At 39.1% G+C, this 22,460-nt stretch overlaps 1 protein-coding gene across 1 annotated transcript in view; it reads right to left on the reverse strand.

Annotated features, from left to right (window-relative positions):
* Positions 1-22,460, reverse strand: part of mafa (v-maf avian musculoaponeurotic fibrosarcoma oncogene homolog a (paralog a)) — a 78,464-nt gene that overhangs the window by 11,944 nt on the left and 44,060 nt on the right. The window lies entirely within an intron of this gene.

Genomic DNA, 22,460 nt, shown 5'->3' on the forward strand with positions numbered 1-22,460 from the left:
CACACACACACACACACACACACACACAAAGTACACCTCAAGACTGTGAGTGAAGTCCACATTGTGAGCAATACAGGACCCTTGTCTGAACTGTGCGTGCTTGTCCAGGGTTTATTGTGACACACAGTAAGCAACAGTCACTGCACTTGAAGTGTGGGATGGGCTCTGCTGTCACTGGTCCCAGTGTAAAAACAAAGGCAGAATGACCACCCTGTGAGTGTACATGGAAAGCCCACTTGGCTGAGATTCAGAGTGACAGTGGGGTCAGCATGGGGGGGTGACTCTATAATCAGCTTCAATTAAGGCCAAGGAGAGATGAGGCAATTCACTAACAACATGGGTGAGTCTAATTTAATTCTATTAAAAATATTATTTAGTCTGGTTGTGATTTACCATTTTGAACCATAAACATTTTTTTTACACATTTTCTTTATTGTGTTGTGTGTTTCTAAAAAGTTTCGGGAGACCTTCCAGCATCTTGCGCACTGTGAAAGAATGATTCATGTGGCCAGAGGGAGGTCTTTGTGGGTGGGCCATTAGACACAGAGACTATAGTGGAATTCAGCTGCTATCTACTGGAGATCCAATTACATGACCCTACTGTAAAGGTACTGCCTGCACCCATTATAAATCACCATAAACAAAGTATTGGCATTGCTTTGCATACCATCACAGCTCCACTGATGCTGGTAGAATCTATACATTTTTTATGTCATTGTATTTACATTGTATCCATTTGTGGAAAATGTTTTTACTTTTATCTATTTATATTTTGTTTAATTTTGCCTAACATGATTCCTAAGGACATGATGAGTGATGGTAAAATACACTTAAGAATATGATTTATGATTATGATTTCTAGTAGTTTTCCATTATTATAATCAAGTATTTTAGATTTTGCTGTTATTTGTAGTTGCATATAAATACATGTACACAGTCTAGCTTCATCAATGGTGCCTCTTCGTGTGTTTGCCTTCGGTTAGTTACGGCACAAATCACTACAAGTGTCTTTTTTTTGTCCAGCTTTTGCACATCAGCTAGCCGTGTTCTTTGAGCTAACATGCTCACAGCTATTACCCCAGGGCATGCTACGTCCATTCTCAGAGAACTGCTACCGTCAAGACTACATCCTCTCCAAACAGAATGTAGTCCCAAGGTGTGTGATAACAGAGGATGTGATGGGAATGCAGGGCCACTTGGACTTCTAAAGCCAGGTGTTAGCACTTCAGCTCACTGCCTCATCAATAATTGACAGAGGCAAACCAATCAGAACAATTTGCTCCCCACAGCGAAGTGCTAGAGCAGCCTAACACCAGTGAATCATTAATGAGGCAATTAGCTGAAATGGTTAGACGGTTAGCCCTCACTGGCAGCACTCCTGTGACTCTACTGTGACGGTCCTCCTCATACAAAAGCTGTGCATGATAGAGTAATGTACAGGCCAACACAAGCTGAGGGAGAAGATGAGTAGAATCACACAGCAGTGCCTGGATACAGAAGGTTGGAGTGTAACTTGCGTCAGTGATGCCAGCTCTCCATCTGTTGACCACTGCTCAGAGGGCCAATAACGGGAACAAACCCAATTGGCCATTACCATGGGAGATTGACCTTTATTGGTTGTTGTTACCATTGCACAGACCAAGCGAAGCTGTCTCCTGGGTGATTCAAGTGTGGGAGAGTCTTTATGGACAGGGATGAAATCGACCTCAGTGACATCACTCAAACACGGGGAAAGCAACAACTACAATAACAGCAAAGATGGAGTTTGGCTTTGAAGACCAGAGATCCTGGATTGTTGTTTGAGAGGAAAATCAAAGTCCCAAGGGAGCTGCTCACAAAGCCTCATCGATTAGCCATATTGGAACCATTTTATAGTTTATCGATGTTCCTCTGCCTGCACTCTCAGCCCTGGGTCCAGTACAGGCTCAATTAAACCAGCCACCTTGATCTCAGGAACAAACCATGTGAATACTACATACTGCATAGATTATTCCCAAACACACACTCAGTGTTGTTCACCCTCATCAAAAACAAATGTTTTTTTTTTTACTTTTGTTCAGGAAAAATGACCAAAGAAAAAATACGAGGCAAATATGATGAACTAACTACAGCCAGCCAATTGTGTCATGCTCACCTTTATTTTACTGGAATTCACCTTTAATATTTTAATTTAGTTAAATATTGATACAAACTCTAAGATCTGAGCTTTTTCTGGCATTTGAAAGAGGACATGTTCGAAATGTTTAAGAACCAGTGCTGTATGATAACCTTTTAGGAGTCACATACAGAAAGGGCCTAAGGGGTCTGCAGGTTTTCATGCCAAGCAAAAAAAAAAAAAAAAACTATGACAGTATATATACAGTATATGTTTACAGATAGTATACAATGATAAATTATAGTAATAAGAACATGGAATACTGTTGGAACTATGAGTTTTTATTTCCATGTTTGTATTTTATTTATTCCTTTTCCTTCCTGGGAACTGTTTTACCAGGGTATAATCTGAGTTTGATTGATGTTTGAGTTTCAAGTATTTTGTCTTTGAACTACAAATGTCAAGCATGTGCTTATGAAAGAACTACTGTTTACTGGTTTCACGCAAAGCACTTTTTATGTGCAACAGAGAAGGAAAAAAACCTTCTAGTACAGAGAAAAAAATAGCTTTTACCTGCCCCATTGTTTTCTCCCATTTTAAAACTCAATAACTTGGAAGGCCTGAAAAAGTCCCTCTTGTTTGGAAAATAATTTAGTATAACAACAGCAAGAAGTTCACACACAGCTTAGTTAATGCTTGTTATTTAAATTCCTTTAAATTGATTTGCATCATTGTGAACAGCAACCGGAAGAGATTGCAACCTTTAGGAGAATTATTACCTGGACTTAGTTTCAAAGAGCCGCTTTAACAGGTCTTCAAATCTGTCAAAAAAAGAGTCTTTAAATGGTTAGGATGATTTCATTCATACAATAAATGAATAAAAAGGGATCTTTTAATCTGTCTTTTCTTCATGCTTTCATTTAATATCAGTTCAATCACGAGTTGCTCTGGGACTGTACTAACATTTTACTACACTTATCTCAAAACAATACTGGAGTCATTATTCATTTTCATTAAATTGGTTGGGGTCATTCTGTCTGTTTGGAAAGTTCAAAAGCTTGTCAGGAAATTTAAACCTGATTATTTGGTTTTATTAAGTTAAGGAGAAAATGAAATAAACATTAAAGATTATTTTCTTAAATCCATATTTAAATACAGAAAGGGACTTTTGAGATTTCTACCTATATCTTTTGCGTATATGCCCTGAAAATTATTGCTTTTGACAAAGAAGTGTAAAAGCAATTGATTAAAGACTGGGTCAGTCTGTGCTGCTGATATTGACACTTTTGCAGATATTGTAGACAGCTAGTCTCTGTTTAATGATTGCTATTCACTTTTATGGCCCTCTCAGGATGTCATCCTCAACAAATATTTGCAAACAGGAAATTTGCAGTATGACTTGAGAGAGTAATAACCCTGGTACCTATGTGTTTTGAGATTAACATGTAATTAAAATAGTAAATCAATATTTATTAAGCAGTAGTACAAAACACATAATAAATGTAGCCAGGTCATATAATGAGTCACAGGGTAGTGGTTGTGCCCTTCCAAGTTGCATTCTCCACTGCAAATATTTAGCTGTGAAAACAACTTAGAAAGCTAGAAAATAGCTTTGAAATGAATTAGGCATGCTGTAAATTACTAGAAAGACACAGACACCCATGCCCTGCACAAATGGAAGTGCTTCTGCAGGTGCAAATTCTCACCTCAGCCTGAGACCCCTTCCTTTCCAAACCACACTTTTTAAATGTGGAGTCTATACTTTTTTCACTTCCACACCACAGCTTTTCCCCACAGTTATCACTTTAAGATTTTCATGCTCTCAGTAGATACAACGACAGACAAAAAAAAGCACCTGAAAGCAATCCACCACTTACAGCACTGACGACAAAGCACAGAGTAAAGCAGCAGCACAGGCCACTGTCCATACTTTCCAGCGTGTACTGGAATATGAAAGGGAGATGTTAAAAGCTTAATGGACTGCTGCTCTTATTGTTTAAAAATTGCTCAACATATAAATGGCTGAATAAAGAAAGACCAACCATCACGGGTTGGCCTCAATTATGCATTGAAAATAAAGTTATGAGCTAGTGTTTGAATTATTGATGCTGGCACCGGGAACAAGAGCATGTTGGCAATGTGTCACTGGTTTTTTGCTGATGCTTCATGTTGTATTGATAATTTTTCATCTAAAAAGCCCATGAAGTCTTGATCTGTGAAAGATGGAAAAACACACCATGAATATTGGAAATCTAATGCAATATTACTGGAAGAGGGAAACATATAGCATACCGTCGAGTAACATAATGAAAACTAAAAATAATAAAAAGGTAATGTAGTTTAGAGCCATAGCTTGCACAGTGTAATCTCTAAAAATCGTATAGTTTTTTCCAGTAAAAGAATTGAAACAATCGACCACATTCAGTGTTTGGTACTGGGACTGTCCCATAAGGGTGACACATTTCCTGAGATGCAAATGCTTGTGGTACATTCGGTGATAGCCTTTTTTGAAAAAAAGAGAAAAAATTCTCACCGACTAAAACACTCCCCACTTAAACATCTATTTGCCATGAAAAGATAAGAGAATATGTAATGAAAAATAATTCTTAATATAACATTAAATGAATTTTTGAAATATGAGTTAGACATTGTGACTAAAAGTAGCTCTAGCAGATGAAAGAGTAGAGAGTGAGAAAGACAACAGCGAAACAAGATTAAAAAAGAAGAAAAAAAACAAGATTTGATTGTACTCAGATTTTCTGTGAACTCATTTAAATGGTCTCTGGCAAACTTAGGTGACCCAGGAATGTACAACTTTATTGGATGCGCAATAAAATCACCATGAACGTGTTCATAACCGACCGCAAATCATCACTAATCAGAATAGACCTTGATTTGATATCACAATAGACTTAAGTGTGGAAATTCCCTATTATTATTATTAATAATATCTGCTCAGCATTTATGTCTGTGAACATTGTATTATTCTGGTTAACCTTTTACAGTCCCCCTGTTAAGAAAACTTAAACGGAGACATGGATTACCCAATCAGATCCTGTGTTCAAAGAATCAGCCACAATGAGGGCAACACCACATTCCTTTAGTGTTTCATAATCTGCGGCTATTTAGCGTCATCCGCACAGCCAAACATTGAGGTAAATAACTTTTAGTATTCATACAATTTTCTTCTTTTGCCTTTCCACATTTATCTTCTTATATTTAAATTTTTGATTCCAGTGCACGCACACACATTGATTTCTTTAAAGTCATCGTAAAATACATTATGCCAGAAAACACCCTTTCCTTTCAGCTCAGTTTACACATGAGTGGTAGAGTTCATTTGAATTTAAGAAACATAAATATCTACAGAACAGAAAAATAAAATTTTGCTTCATTGCACTTCAGTCTGACGACATTATTTTCATTTTCTGTTTAAAATATAAATATGTAAAATATTACTATATGCTCACTCAATAAAACTGAAACCCTTTTTAAATTGGGGAATTGTAAATTTAATTGTATAACTAATAGTTATACATGCAAATGCATTTCATATATATATATATATATATGTTTTAATGTCATAGTTTTACTTTTATTCATATTATTCCAATTCTTTTGGCTATGCAGCTGACATTTTCAATAGGCATAGAAAAAGCTCAGTGAATCATTTGTCAAAGTTTTAACATGAAAAGGCTTAGACAGGGAGATCAAAAGAAAAATACATGAGTGAAACTGAACTGAAAAGCAAGTGCTTGTGAAATTTCTCACAAAGCATTATGACTGGACTTCGCCCACGGCTGAGTTTTAGGCCAGTCACAATCAGCCATTCAAAATATCTTTTTGTATGATTCAGTGAGCTCCACTCGTGTCCTCTACAAGCAGCATCCTCGCTGTAGTGGATGCTTGAGTCAAACAACCACAGGTCACATCTACCTCTTCTACTTCATCTCATACCTCTGCTGCCTACTCATGAGTGCCTTTGGATGTGCACATTACAGCTTTAAAAATGTCATGTGGATAATTTTTCTTTTCTTTTTCTCGCCACTGTGTGTCAGTTTCACGCTGCTGTGACTCAACTTCTGTCATGTTAGGTCTTTCATCTCGGCATCGGCATCTGCTAAGATACTCTTACTTTTATTTCCGATAAATGACTGATTTTACGTTTAACTGGCAGTCAAAGGGCCACTGTTAACCTTTCCACACCTCCACAACAGACTTTTTTTTCACCTCATTTGTAAGGTGTGAGATGTGTGCTCTTTGAGAATCGCCTACTATCTTCCTTTCCAAGGTCCCATAATGTTAACCTGTGGAGGAGCCGCTGAAGAGATCAATACCCATCAGACTGCTAAAATAAATACATTTATCACAGCGGGATACTTGCTACACCACACTACTACAGCCCGTTACATCTGATCAGAGGCAGAGATACTCAGGCTCATTCTGTAGCTAGAGAAGCTCTGATCAAACTGTCTACGTGTCCTGTTTAAAAAAAAAAAAAGAATTACAAGTCGTACAACACTTGGATTTTCATTTTCCTCGATTTGAACAAGAAGATGACAGGCTTATGTCTCTTTCCAGCTCAAAAAGAACAACGCTTTTGACTGTGTTCTCTATCTTTTGCTGCGGGTTGAGACAGCTCTCTGGGTTTTAAAATCTCATCTGAGGAAATGCTCCTTCTGTCCTCCCTCTGCTGCAGATAAAGAACAGGCGTTTGAGTAATTATGGTGCATTATCGCCAAGGAACGTTTCATTGCTACATTTTAAGCTGTGTAGTGAGCGGTGACAAACGAACGACCATTTTAATTTCTATCAGGAGGAAAAACACATGGCTGGAGCCAATGAAGTCAGCTCTCTCATTCTGCCACTGACTGAGACCATCTGGACCAAATAAAGTTTTTCCCTTTGAATCAACAGCTGTTGGAAATTGCACGGGAACACTCCTTGTCTGTAGATCAGTCTTTTATTTTTCATTCTTTTCACTCTTTTTAATGCTAACAGTGTTTGTTTTATGGTTTTAGTGCCGGATTTGATCAGTGCTCACAGAAGAAAGTAAAATAAAACGTGGCTGTCTAAATGCACCTGTTTCCCCTCATTCCCCCCCCTTTGCACGTCTTTCAGTCTGTATCTCTTTCTCTCTACCCCTGCTTGTTCTATGGTGGTAATCTTAGGGCTGACCATGTCAGTCAATCTTTCAGTGGCTGACAGTTTTACAACACATGCACTACACTGATGGGTAACATCACTCACATAATGAGACAGAGTGAGAGGGTGGGGAAGGACTGAACTAACGGAAGTAAAAATAACAGCTCACGTATCTTACACAAACACGGTGAGAGAGGAAAGAGTCAATTTTATCTCAGTTTCATCTATGAAACTGAACATTTTTTTTCATGATTTCATAAGGTTTTGAACTCAGAGGTAGATTTTCCACTATGCGCTGCGGAGATGGAGTCACAGTGGTTTTCTCTTTCCATTGGCCAGAGAGAATTTGTTCCACTCTGCTGACAGATATGATTTTTAACACTTCATTTTATCCTGGATTATTATTATAGGGCCCAGTCATTAACATTTTTTAGAAATGAACCTAAACTGTCTCAGGCATTTAGAGCAGTATTGCCTATGTTAAAAATCACCTTGGTGAGCACTAATTTCGCTACTGAAGACTCGAAGAACAAAAATGTTATTTATGCCAAGAGTATGACCAAACATGAACACTTTTCACATTTCACATACAGATTTTTATATATCTATATATATTTATTTATATTTATCTATATATATATATATATATATATATATATATATATATATATATATATATATATATATATATATATATAAAACATTTGATGATTCGTGAGTTCATCAGTTTTTATTTTTAAAGGCAGTGTTTTCAGTCCGGAAATTCACAACAGACAGGATAGTGTTTCTTGTTGAAGCTGCCAGTCCACATCCTTGACAGCTGGGTCAGCAGAAAGCCATAAGTATGCACATTTGGGCCTGGAATTCTACTTACATTTTACTTACATCAAATGGTTTCAGGCAAATGTGGTGATAATAAAAAAAATCCTCCATACTGTAGCTGGTAAACTAAGGAAGAAAAAGAAAAAGAGAGCAACTATTTACACCTTAAATAAACATTTTCTATTTCTTTGACAGCTTTCAGTAAATTATTAACACAATAAATGTCATTGTATTTGTGGATACAGAATAAATGGTTTAATATCAGCTTTTATATCAGTCTGATATCTGATAGAGCTAATGATTAATTAAGAGAAGCCATGCCATGCACTGCAGTGGCACAAGCAGCAGTCTCTCTGGAGAGTCAGGGGAGCCAAAGTCCTAAGTGGTCCCCAGAAAGTAGGAGGCGAAAAGCCGCCCATAGGAGAGAGACGATCAAGTCAATCTGTTTGTCTGTTTATGGCAAAAGGCGGAGGAAGCATCCTGCCACCCTGCACTGTCATATGGGAGTCAGGCTCCCACAAACACATGCTTAATGACTTCATTTATTCACCCCGTCACTATTGCTTTCTCTCCGTCTTTCTGTTTTTTTCTAATGATTTTGCCCATATGCGCTTTCACTTTTCTGTCCCATTGGGATATTATTAGTAATGGGTGCAAGGTTAGCATCTGAACTAGTTTGTCTGGGTTGTGTAGGATTATATGTGGATACTCGTGTATAGATATAAGACAAGATTACAGAATGGGTGCCACTACAAACTTAGAATAGTGAAGAGTAGGGTCAGATAGTTCCCAGTGATGAGTTGATGGAAGGCCATGTGATTCATGTCAGTGACATCTGGGCCAACACTGCCAGGACATCGATCAGACTAAAGCTCTGGAAGGTCTCTCAAAAGGTTTATTCTTAAATCTATGCTGACAGGCGATGACATGATGGAGACGGGGCTGGTGAATTGATTGTGTCCTCTCTCTCCTTTCACTTTTCTGCTCGCACTCCTACTTCTTCCGGAGTCTCTCTCCTCCCTCGCCTCTTTGTCCCATCACTCTGCTTTCCATCTCTCCTTCTCCCCCCCCTCCTTTTTTTTCCTCCACCCGGCTGTACTCATCGCTTGAATGTGTCGAGCGCAAGATGTCAGATTATTTCCCAGCAGACACTGCGCTGTGTGACAGAGGACTAGAGCTGTATATCACTCGATGACACTTCTTTTGCCTCCCCCTCTTCACGCAGACAACATCAAATATTGCCAGGCCTTTTTGATCACTTAAAAGGCTTGTATTAGGAGAAGAGTTCATGCCTAAACAAAAGCAAACAAAGTGTTTCATCTGTTGTGTTCGTCGGTCGCCCATATGTGTGCGGTAACAGTTTTTCTATCAGAAATGTGGCAAACCACAGTGACTCGCACATTATAGGACTTAAAAGAAGTCTCAATGCACATGCCAAAAGAGAAAAAAACAGCCATTTTTTCCACCACTTTTAAGTTCCATATTACTTTTTATAAGTTCGCATTTTTTTTTAAAGTAATTTACAATAATAAAACATATAAAAATCCCTGCAGTTCTCTGATTGTTTATTTTCTCTAAAAGCAGGCTTCAGTCCATGCCTTGTAATTTTAATTGAATGCACTGAGGACTTAAACTTGGGTGGGGTCGGCCCAGTATCCAGGCCAACCGCTCAGCATATTGTTTCTGTGGCACCTGTCTCCCCAGATTAATAACTCCAAAGTCTGTTCTGGCAAAGCATGCATGGATACCAGAAATTACAATACTAATTCAGCGCTAGGGATTTATACACCCGCCTCTCCCAGGATTTATGGCGAAAGAGAACTGGGGAGGGAGAAAGAGAGAGAGGAAGAGAGACTAATAATGCTAGCGAAAGTGATTAGCTCAATGGGAGAAATTGTGCGTTTGTAGTCCTGCGATTATTATTGTGTTTCTCATCACATAATGAGTTTGAACAATGCAGTTAATGGCATTATTGGCGGGCAACCAGGAACGGGGTGTATATAAGCTTGATAGCACTTTTTCGTCAATAAATCACTCCAGTGCACATGGCAATATTTAAATCTATGTTATTAAAATTGTTGGAACAACACTATCAGATTTATGTTGTGTTATTTTATTATGGATTGATTATCATCATCACAGGCATATCTGATTTGCGTGGAGGCAGCTGGAGCGTGGTTGGTTTAATCCATTTTGATTGCTCTGCAGAGGAATGCAGCTGCTTTGCTTGAGTGGACAACAACTTGCCTTGCACCTCTTATGATTGTCTCAAACAGAAAAAAACAAGACTAGTGTTTGTCTTTGTTTTCTTCACCGATATTTGTACGATTTCTCTCAACTATCAGTTATGTTGACCTGTTATGGAAATCCTTGAAACGTCTCTGTTCTCTATCGTGTTATCATTTCAAGAGAAAATAGATCATGAATGAAAAACACTGCTATTATTACTTCCTCTTTGACTGTACACTAGCTCATTTATCTTCGTAAGGCTTGAGACATAGGGAGTCTTAGAATCATTGATGAAAGCATTATGAATCACTTCACTCCAAAAGCCAATTGTATTCAGGGGATGAAGACAAATGAAAAGGAGTTGCATAAAAGGCAGACTGGATTGTCCAAGTAATTTTAGATGCAATAAAATGGAAAAGAGACAGTGGGAAGAAAATGTGTTAAGCCAGACAAACACAACAGTGGAGAAAGAGTAAGAGCAGGAGTGTGACCGCTACGTAGACACACACCGCTCTCTGTTTACAAAGTAACCTGATGTGAATCTAATTATAATCAGTTTGTTTACTTGATTTGAGATGAATGAAAATTTAGGTAGGCAGCACTGTGAAGATGAGATCAGTCTCAGCACGAAGAGTCAGTGTAGTATGTCCACTCGCCAATACGACAGCAGAATTACAGGCTCTGAAATCTGTGACAACCCTGAAATTACAATTGAGTTTCACTCCTTCCTGCTTCCACACTTACCCCCCCACCCCCCACCCCCACCCCGCAATACTTTCTTTCTCATTCTCTCGCTCTCTCTTTCTCCCTCTGATGGCTCAATAACAGGTGCCATGCTAAGAGAGCTGTTACAGCCGTCCCTGAGTGGTTGTGTCAGCAGCAACGTTAGGGTTGAGCTTTCCAACCTGCTCACCATGCAGGAAAAAGAGAAAAAAGAGAATGAGGAAAAAAAATCTCTCTGGTCCCCAAATGATGCCCGCTGGGAGCCATCGTGCGCTAAATTTCGCCGGGTGTTTCTCCCCTCTTTTCTGTCTTGTGGCCCCCGGACTCCGATTTACAGACATAGCCATATTGGGCCTTTATGCATGGCGGAGCCCAAGCAGCTGTGTTCAGCAGAAAAAAAATGACAACAACAAAATAAAGAAATAAATAAACAAATCAACAAACACATAAGAGAAGCTTATTTCTTTGCAAATGCTCGAATAAGGACTTTTTTGTGTGCCATCTGCAGAAAGTGAACCGTAGAGTTGGACCTGGAGTGCACTTAGACAGGTTTGCACTCACTATTCAAGAAAACTTGTGGAAAATTCACTAAAGTGTTGGAAATCCTCCCACCACATCAGAAAAAATTTATTTATAAGTTCTTGTGAGCCTTCTCTGACTTGAAGAGCCAATTTACTGCGTGCAACTCAGCTGATACTGATATCGCATGCCTTTACCAAACTGGAAGATCTGTCATTATGATTGCTCATTTAAGCACACTCCTAAAGACTTGAGAGGTTCTTGGCAAAATCTATGCAAATTAAGCTGCTTTGTGAAAAGACGCATCACTGTGCATGAAGCCTGAAGCGGGCAATAATCACAGACGGATTGTGTGCAAACAAGAGATGCTAAGCACCTCAAACCTTAGCAAGAGAGGAAAGCACACCACAGGGTGAAAGCGAGTCAAACACTCAGGTGATTGCTCAATTTTTCTTTCGCTGATGAGCAACAAAGCACCGTTATATGTTACGTTTACATTTTAAACTTTGCTCTTAACAAAAGAGCATAATTTTATGTTTAAACAGAACAGTTGCTGCAAAGAGGGAAAAAAAGCAAAAACAAAGTCAAATGTCTCATCTGAGACTCACCTTCCACAAGTTCATGAGCATATGGCCTCGGTATCTCAGCATAATTCACAGCCCCCCCCCCCCCCCCCCCACTCTTTTTTGTGAGGGGGGAGGGGGAGACATATGTTTGCATATAGCATAGGTAATCTAAATTTAGCATCCATACCATCAAGGGGCGTTTCATTTTACGCTCACAAAAAAAAATGATAAATTTCAAAGGTGACCTGATGGGTTTCATTACAGCTGATTGATCGGCTTATGTTAGGGTGTCACAAAATGGACAGAGTAGACATAATATACCTTCAGGATCCTATACAGTACCTATAGGCTATTTATCAAGGCTCCTACATGAGACGCTGATATACAGTAAATCATGAGACATATTTCTTTAACAGTTCTTGATGCTTGATTTGTACACAGCCCACTGGCACTTGACAGCGTTTGATTAAAAGTGCTTATTGTATAAACAACACTTCTATTAAACTTCAAATCAGCAACTGAACTGCTTCTCTGATGTGACTAAGAAGACCTTTTCTTATTGTCCAAGTCTTTTAACTAACAAATCATGTTCTTGATATTAACAAAATCATTAAGTGTTCTAGAAATATTAATGTCCTAATTTAGAAAATTGCAAAATAATTTGAGGTTAATAGCAGTACACCTTGTGCATTTCTCACTAGCGTTTCAGTTAAAACAGTTAAAGTTCCAGAGCAGTTATTTTTATGTATGTCTCTACATTCTTTTTGAGCGTTTGGTAACAAAGCAGGGATCTGGGATTCTCTCCTATGAACTAGTAAATAACCCCTGCAATTCATCATAAGAACAAGAAAGAAATGTCAAGGGCACAGGAGTTCCTTTTTTCTTTTCTTTTTTTGGTCGAGGTCACACAAACAGAATAAACAGCAACACGCATGCAGAAAACATACACGCGCCTGTTTGCATGCTGCATTGTGACCACACTGCGCTACATAAAAGTTGAGGCATTGACAAATCACTGAGACCTGAAAGTGGGGCCGAGGTGGGACTAATTGAAATGAACTTTAGAAAAGGGGGGACACCTAATTAAAGATGAACTTTCTATCCTGTGTTTGTGTTGACATCATGGGGCCCAAGTTTAAACTCATCTTTGTTTGCACAAACCTGGCGATGCGGGGAAACTGTACACGGAGGACACGGAGAAGGAATAAGGTCATCGCTTTTCCTCAGTGGAAACATATTTTTCTTTAAGTCACATGCAACACTTTTATGAAATGTGTGAGGGGTCCATTCATTATCTGCAACTTTTCCTCAGAGAAACCGTTCTGCATATGGTATCCTGGGTTTTTTGTACTTATATGTTTATCTGTGCTGGTTTGAGACAACTATCCAGAGTGCTGGATACACAGAGAACATCCTGCTGCACCTGTGTATGTGTGAACGAGTGTGGGTGGAGTATGAATAGCCGTGTGCATGCTTGCACTTGTTTATTGCTGTTTATTGTCTGTTCTATTTTCTGTATTACTTAGTCAGGGACACAGCCCAGTACTGGAGCTGTGAAGTTCCCCAGTAACAGGCTAATTCCTCAGTGGCTGTTTAGAGTGTCTCTAGCAGTGCTAAGTGTTCTCCTCTCTGTGCCTGATCAGAAAACAGGACCACTTTAGTCAGTTTGTTTAAGGTCCCCCGAGAAGGCTCCCATATCCTCCCTCTACTCACCCCTTCCTCATCCCTGCTCTGTTTCTCTCGTGCTCACACAAACGAAAACACTTACTTTTCATGCTCCCTAACTCGCATCACATATTAAACAGATAGATAGAAGCTGACATGTGCAAATGAATCAATTGATTATTTTTTCAGCTCCGTCCATATTTAATCAATATCATTAATATTGGAATATCTCTTTTTGTACTTTAAATTTAGCTTTTAAGCTTTGTTTGGAGTAAATGTTATAGAAGCGATAATGATTTTCCTAGTAATGCACTTACAAAAGTTTGAAGGGCTCAGTGAAAAGCATGGAACATGAATATGGATAGTGCTGCATCAGCAGAGAGTTGTATAACGTCTGCCTCTCATTTAATACATTATGAGTAAATGCGTTGACTGAAAATAAATGTTTGAACAGACCGAAGCTAAAATTTACACTGAGGATAAATGTTTATTGTTGTGTATGTTAAACAATGCATAAAACAATTCATATTTTTTTTTAACTGAAGGAATTAGGCTCGGGGTGACTGTTGTCCCTGTTCTTGTTGTTAACTGGAGCTTGACTGCCAAAAAATCAAAATAATAATAATAAATAATTAAAAATAATAAAGGAACAGTTCAATTTAGCTGGAGATTATCGGCTGTATGGTCCTGGAATGTGAGCATGATAGGGTCCTTTCATCCCACAGTCACTGTGAGGATTTGACTCATACATGCACAAGGATTAATAATGAAAAGCAGTTCCCATCAAGCAGTGATGAATTTTATTAATGTGGTTTAAGAAGCGACTTTAATGGATATCATGTGCTTGCACTTAACGCACTCACCTCAGAGTTTAATGAGATACCACCCAACTTAATGTGTGCATGGGCATGTGCGCGTGTGCCTGAGCACGTACACGACAACTTAACTCCGTGCCACCTGCTTCTATAAAGCAATGTATACAATGCTACAGTCTTTTGGCTTGACTTTTTAAATGCATATTGTGTATTCATTAAATACCCTTTGATTGACAACTGAAATGTTGTCAAAACACCACTATTTTACTGGATTTAAAAACAGGACATATTTGCAAGGGAAATTCTTTGCATAGAGAATTTATCTCACAACATGAAGACATATTCTCTCTGTTTTCTATAGTCTGGCCTGTTCTGCTATCCTTGTGTAAAGGTGAAGTTTCCTCACAAGAGCTGACAAGTGTGAAATTACGATAGGAAGTGCTTCATACCCTGCCATTTACCTTCATTCATTACCACTCTTCACACACACACACACATACACCTTTACATTCCCTACAGTCCACAGCTGACTGGTTGATACAGCAGTCATTTCTTTAACTGGAGTAGAGGAAAATACCAGACATAATATGCGTGACAGTTTTGCCTTTGGAATTTCTCAAAGTTGGTGATATCCTCAAAGGAATTGGCTTGCCTTTTGAGCAATATTGGATGTGCAGGTACAAAGATATTGGAAAGAAGATTTTAGGTAGAGAAACACCTGCATGGATTATAGCTCATCTATACATCTATACCACTAGTCTCCAGCCCTGGACCTAGATCCATAGGATGTTCAAAGGAGTGCTCGACCACAGATTTTTTTGCAGAGAGGTGAGACAGGTACCATTGTCCTTCATTGTCCTATGTTATTTCACTTCAAACTCCTTAATTGCAAAAGTTACTCTATTATGTACTCAAAGATGTGTAGGATTGTTGCAGAGTACTGTAACAGACTTTACAGTCTAGACTGTAAACATTGGCAAAGGTAGATAATTGCCTGTGGTTTTCTAGTTCAGCACAATCAATGTAAAATGCAATACTTAACGCTATATTAATGTTCAAACTCTGAACTCTTATTTGAGTAGATTTACATCTCTATGAAAAGAACTGTGCGTAAGCTGTAACGCTTTTAGCACATAGTATTAAAATCGTCTCTCTGTGTCTTTCTCCACCCCCTACTGAGTGTGTGTTGTCTGAAGGTTATCCAGCTGACTCTGTGGCCAGAGGAACTGAGACGCTGGGCGGTCATAAGTCTTTGTCTTTGAAGACCGCACACTGTGTCCGTATCGCTGTTGCAGCGTAATTGATACAGGCTCACGCTGTTGAGCTTAACTGAGCCCCGTCATGGCCTTACACTCAGATCTCTCACAGCTGTAGGGCTCAGAGTACTGAGCTCTCACAAAATCACACAAGCTCACGCACAAACCCGCACGCGCACACACACATATAACACCCAGCTGGCTTCTGGCGAGATCACAGCTAAAGAGATCCAGAGCGGAGCTGGTTAGACTAACACTAATGGAGATGAGCTGCCTGGTTAGCTCAATGGAAAATTGAGCAGAGTTGATGCTTATTTCATCACAGCAGTAGCCCATTCCGCAGGGAATACACAGTCAACTTACAATGATTTTAAATCTTTCTGAAACAAAGGAAAGTAAATAGTGTGGTTTTTGTGAAGGTCCTGGTTCTGTGCCTACTTTTTATTTTGAAGTGTTATACTGTATGAAACCACGCGTGATGGATGATTTTCTCCTAAGTGTCATGCACAAAGGATACATTTGTTGGTACATGCTGTGCTCAATCAGTGTTCTTCCACTGACAAGGAGTTCTTCTCACTTGGCTCCTTAGTAGTGAATGCATTAAATCATGTCACCAGCCGGTCCGGTGAAATCTGGGCCACACCTGAGTGCATATGTCCTGCCCGGCAGCACTGTAGCATAGTAAAAACTACAGAGGATCACTGGCAAGCAGGAGGAGGTCCTCTGCTTTTATCCCCCCGCCTGACATTCAGTGACATTTAAGAAGTCGTTAAAGGTGTGAGCATGTGGAGGTGGGGGGTGTACATCCTCAGGCTGAGAAAGACCCTCAGCGCTGTCACCAAATAAAACCTTGTTGGATGAACTGATTATGCTGTCCAAAATATCATTGTATTACATGACACCTAAACTAATGTATATGCAGTGTTGACAAATAACCTATGTGGAATATGCTATAAAGACAGCTAGACTCTAATGCTAATGTAACTTTATAATTCCTTCTGTAGGCCATTGTAGATGGAAGTATGCACTGCAATTAGACGGAGTGCAGTCCATCTCTGGCCTGAATCAGTCTGGTGGTGATTCATTGTGGTCAATCTTGGCTGTGACACACATGCACACAGGGTCCGCAGAAGATAAGAGTCTCCTCTTTTATGAGGCTCTTCCTCTCCACCAACAAACAGCTATTAAAGTATGACTGGATCTGGCCCCTTCTGGTGCTGCTGACAGCTAATGTCATGATATTTGTCCATCTCTGGCATCCGTCTCCATAAAGGCTGTGCAGTAAAAAGGCCCCACATGACCCACATCGTTAGGGGCTGACCCTCTTTTTACAACAGTAAATGTTTGTTTAGGGGCAGTCCCCTGTTCTGAAGTAGCGATTAGCCTCTGGTAGAGAGAGGAGCCCCCAGGTTCAAAGCCCATCCTGCGCTGAGAGGCTGTCAGCTCCAATACTAACAAAAAACACAGACAGAGAAATGCAGAGGCTGAGACAGGACAGTGATTACAAAGCTTTAGCTCTCTGCTCAAGGCGCTGTACAGTTTCTCTGGAGGGGAAAAAACACTACGCTCCTCAACCCAATGAACTGACAACTGAATGTGTTCAAGTGTTTCAATGTGGAAATGGAGAGAAAGCCACGACTATAGAAAGTAGGCTGGCATAGTTTTCCCAGACAGTATAGCAAAATTCTCTTTTTGTGCAAATAATAAGCGTCTTGTTGAGTGTTTATTATAATTTCTATAAAAAAAACACGGATCAACAGATCACAAATGTGGCACATTTCTCCTACCAGCAGTGAAACACTGCACAGCTGCCCAATACGTAAGTGAAACTAACTTTAACCTTTAGATCATAAGTCATCCTTTCAACACTGCCGCTGTGACATAAAAGTTTTTTTTTAAAGTGTTTACCGCTTGGAGTCTTCTGATTGTCATTTTAACAGGTTTTAAATGACACTTTTTTGTGTATGTGTACAAAAAAATCCATTGTCCTCGTTTAAAGGATTTTTCAGGAACTGTATGCTTGTAAATCAGTCATCTAAATGTTTCCCTTGAGTGTCTCTGTATCCTCTCCCATCCCTGCACCATATAAATCTGTATGTGCTCAAAGCGAAAGTGAGCCAGGTCACAGTTAGACCTTTGCCCATCAATCTGAGCCACACGCTCTACACACGGGAAGGTCCTGGCATTCCCACAATACACACAAAGGTAATGGAGCCCCAAAGATGCCTGAGGGGACATAAGTCACACAGAAAAGAGATGGTGACAGGCTGACAAAAGGCTTTGATGGGTGCCTTCAGTCCTTGGTATGGACAGAGTAGACATAATATACCTTCAGGATCCTATACAGTAGGTGAAGGTTTTGCTCCAGTCCCAAAACCTTCACGGTATCCAACTCAAGTCTCTACTCAGCCACATGCAGGCAGGAGAGGATGACTTTAGCATGGATATTACAAAGTTGTCAGCTGGAGGTTGGGGGAATTAAGTAGGGAGCACATCTGCAATATCTTGTGTGGTCTCTCAACTGCAACAGTATATGTTTAGACTCTATCTCTAGGATAAAGTCTGTATGCTGCTGTAAGAGCAGCTATAGATCAGTCGTAGCTGGTTTTCACCACACAACAGATATGTTGAAACCCAAGGAGGTTCTTCATCGTCACATAAACATGCTTCACTATAGATGAGTACAGCTTTAAAAGCATATTTGTATATCATAAGCAGCTGTGCACTACTGTGCAACCATAACTTGTAGACATAGTGGCAACACCAATGAGCCCTCATCTGTGCTCAGAAGACTGTATATGTTCACATTATGCATTTAGCTGGGCATCAACAAAGAAATGCAGTGATGTATTCTCAATAAATACATATAGTTACTATAGTAAAGAACATTAAAAAAAATGGAATACCGCCAGATTGAGTGCTTCCTTGGCTTTATAGCCACTTTTGATGAATAATTCAGGAAGCATTTTAAATTATTTACATAAAGGTTATAGTGTAATATTATGCAAAAAAAAAAAGAAAAAGAAATTGCTTGCCTGTTAGTGTAGCACTGTCCTGAAGTTATGGGGTGATATTGCTACCCCTGCATGTTAACATATGCTGTACTACATGCTCTCACTGGTCTTATGATTTTCATCAGTGTAACTGTCAGTACCTGGCAACATCGTGGCTTCTAATAAAACAAGATGCATTTTCAGGAACATAAATTCTTTTTTTTTCTTTTTTCTTCTTTTTCCTGGGAACTCACCTTGGCGGTCAGTCCGACCTGAACCTGCCTGGACTAAAGCCAAACTAAACAGACAGACATCTGGTCCCTGTAATCCTCTTACAACTGCCTCCCACACATAGTCCTCAATGGCGAGTCTGTGGTGTCTGTGACATTGTGACATGGCAATTAACTTTAACTTATGTTCACTGATTATCCAAAAGTAGCTTACCGTAGCAAGGGTCAAGGAACAGACTTGGATTCTTAGCATTAAACAAGACAGAATTGAACAAGTCAAGAGAAAGGCACACCCTTCTAAGCGTGAGACTATATTATGCGTAATATGCTGATGACTCCAGAATCTATTTGCCTGATTTTTATCCAAATATTTTATATAAAGATGTTTGTGATAATGTGACAAAGAAAATAAATGTTAATAAAATGTAAATCTTTACATTTAAAAAAGTTTGTAGGCACTTTTTATATTTATAGTGTTGCCCATTGTGATTCAGATTTTTTCGTTTTGTTTTGTTTTCTTCACATACCCCCCGCCCCAAAAAGGTTTTCTTTTGTTCATAGCTTAATTTGATATTCAGTGTTTAAGAAACCAATGATCATAATATACTCCTTAAATGAGGTGATTAAAAATAATAATTTGAGAACCAGATCCCAATATCATTAGTTCCACTGTGTGTCTTTCAGACATCTGTAGTGCTTGGTTCTTGATAAGATGGGTCCTTTTGTCTTGCATTTTCTTACTGTCTTTCTACAAGTCAAATGCAATATTTATGCATGAATTGTAAGCTGTGCTGTGTTAAGTTAAACATTAAATAAACATTATTAACTGCTGTTGTGACATTCACAACTACAGACTTGGGCTTAAACAGGCACGATTGTTTCCAGGAAAGCGAAGGAAAAAAGAAGGAAAAGGTTTAAGATCAACAGGAAAGCTAGAGTGAGGGATTTTAGATAGCAAAGAGGAAATGGCAGTGTCCCTGCCATGGTACATGCCCCACTGTCATCACTCACAGGAACATCCTCCATCATCCACGTTTGCATATCGTTTTTCCTAATTTATTACATGTTCCACATGTTAAGCGTGTGGACCTCCAGGGTGCAATTTTAGTAGCAACAAACCATCAACAAATCTTTGTTTCTCCCCCTGGCAGAGCGCTTAGTAGAAGCGATAAAAGCTTTTTGAGAGAAACAGACTGGAACAATGGTGGGGACTTCACTCTAAATGGCTTCCTGTTGCGCTGCAGCGCAAGATTGAGCACTGCTTCAGAAGCGCAGAAAGAGAGAGAAGAGAGAGAGAAAGGCATTTCATAAGATGAGCACAGAGCTAAGCAAAGGATACACAGAGTGAATGAAAGTGAGAGAGACACTTAAAACAAACCGTTTATTGACTCTGCTGGGGAGAGCTTGTGTGTGAAGTGGGAGCGGTGCAAAGATGCATGCGTGTCTACAGAGGCACGTCTTTAGTCTTCTGCACAAGTGCTCCCAGTCCTCTCAGCCACTTAGCACCCTGCCTGAGGGAGCTCAAGTGGCTGTTGCTGTAACATCTCGGGTAAAAATACTAAAGAGTCAGATGCTTTGAAAATAAAGAACAGAACTGTGCTTTAGATGGATCGTTTTCTTAAAAAGACAGTACATACTTTTTGAAATAATGCTTCATTAAAGTTCACTCTCTGTTCTTAGATGCATTAATAGACTTGTTGAGTAAAGAAACGGTCAGAATATATGTAAAACCTTTTGCATCACTTTATGGATCTGTTACACACATACTTAAGATAGTGGGCATCAGATTACATATTGCTGTGCTTTATGTCCAAATGTTCTTCTCTAGCTCCAAAATATTATAGTATTAAATCATTTACAATAGCAGAAATAATATGCTTGTAGGAAAGTGAATGTTGCCTGAATTTTGTAATTATTATCACACAATTCAGTCGTATTGTGTTTCCAGATATTTAAAAAAAAAAGATTTTAAATTTTGCTGACATGAATTTGCATCAAACAACGTGAAATGTAAACAAACTTGACATTCATGAAAGATATAAGAAGAATAAAGAAGAGACCATTCATGTGTGGAACAATAACAGAGCTCACAGCAAAGTCAGAAATAGATTGTAATCTTGTTCTATATGAGTTATTATCTTTTTTCTTCTTTTAGGCTTCTATTTAGTGTGAACTCCCCCTGACCAAGTTAACATTTCTCAAAATCTCCAGTCTGTGCTGTGACTGGAACACACCAGAGAAAGTAGTGACCATGTTAGCAAGAGAGTGGATGTATTATGAGATTCATACTTTGGTTGCAACTGAAGCACATAATCTAGTGGTGCACTGTACCCTACATGTGCAGCACCTTCTTTCATGGTGCATTTAGAACAGAGGGTGATTTTAGAGATGCTTCACTTTTACAATCTAAAATGTTTGTATTCAGCTTTTGTTCAGTTTGGGACCCATTAGTTGAATATATAATGAACAGTGTGTTTGGATCATTGTCATGCTGAAAAATGAAGCCACTGCCAATCCCAGGCTTTCCAGATGGTTTTGTATGGTGGTACTTTTCTATGTTCATAATTCCATCGGTTATGACAAGATCCCACCACCAGTGACTAAAATGTAGCCCGAGACTACGATAGTGCCTCCATCATGTTTTACAGATGGCTTTAGACACTCACTGCTCTGCTTCTCTGCTTGACTTCAAAACAACTGGAACCCAAAGTTTCAAACACTTGATTGCCAGGCTTCCACTCAGACCATCGCTGATGAGGTTTCACTGAACAATAATCACATTACTGGAACAAAAACACTATTTTTTTGGATTCAACTAAAGAAGCTGGAACAAATTATATATTGTTGTAAAAGGGTGATAGTAACAAAAGTGTTTAAAGATACAATTTAAATTTGGGTCCTTGCTAACTTGTCTGTTATGTGCAGATACAACACTGATTCATCCCTTATGTTAAGTGCATTTTTCATGCTTATGTGATTTATATGTTTGTGTAAGGTAAAAAAAAATGCTCAGGTAAAAAGGACCAACCTAAATATGAATGTAAAAAGCTACCCGCGTCTACAGGAAAACTCTGAAAGAATGAGTGTGATATATCTTTCAACCTCTATGTCTCATCCTGACAGAAACCAAGTCTCAAACCAGAGCACAACATAAATACAAGATGTTGCTTTTTGTATCAAGCAAAAGATAGGACCATGAAAGCTGGAGGGGTGAGAACCGCTCCAAGGGTTAGAAAATAGGAATGACAGATGACACTTTGGCTTTGACTCAAACCTATTTGTATTTGGTAGCAGTTTGTCACTGTCTACACTTGCAGACATTGAAATGGATCTGCCACGAAGGTTATGTATCCACATCTGGTTTTGTAGAAAAGAGCATGCATATGCAGACTGAAAAAGACG

This window comes from Haplochromis burtoni, unplaced genomic scaffold (assembly GCF_018398535.1).
Source record: "Haplochromis burtoni strain Fernald_Lab_line unplaced genomic scaffold, NCSU_Asbu1 Contig_11, whole genome shotgun sequence".
Taxonomy (NCBI): Eukaryota; Metazoa; Chordata; class Actinopteri; order Cichliformes; family Cichlidae; genus Haplochromis; species Haplochromis burtoni.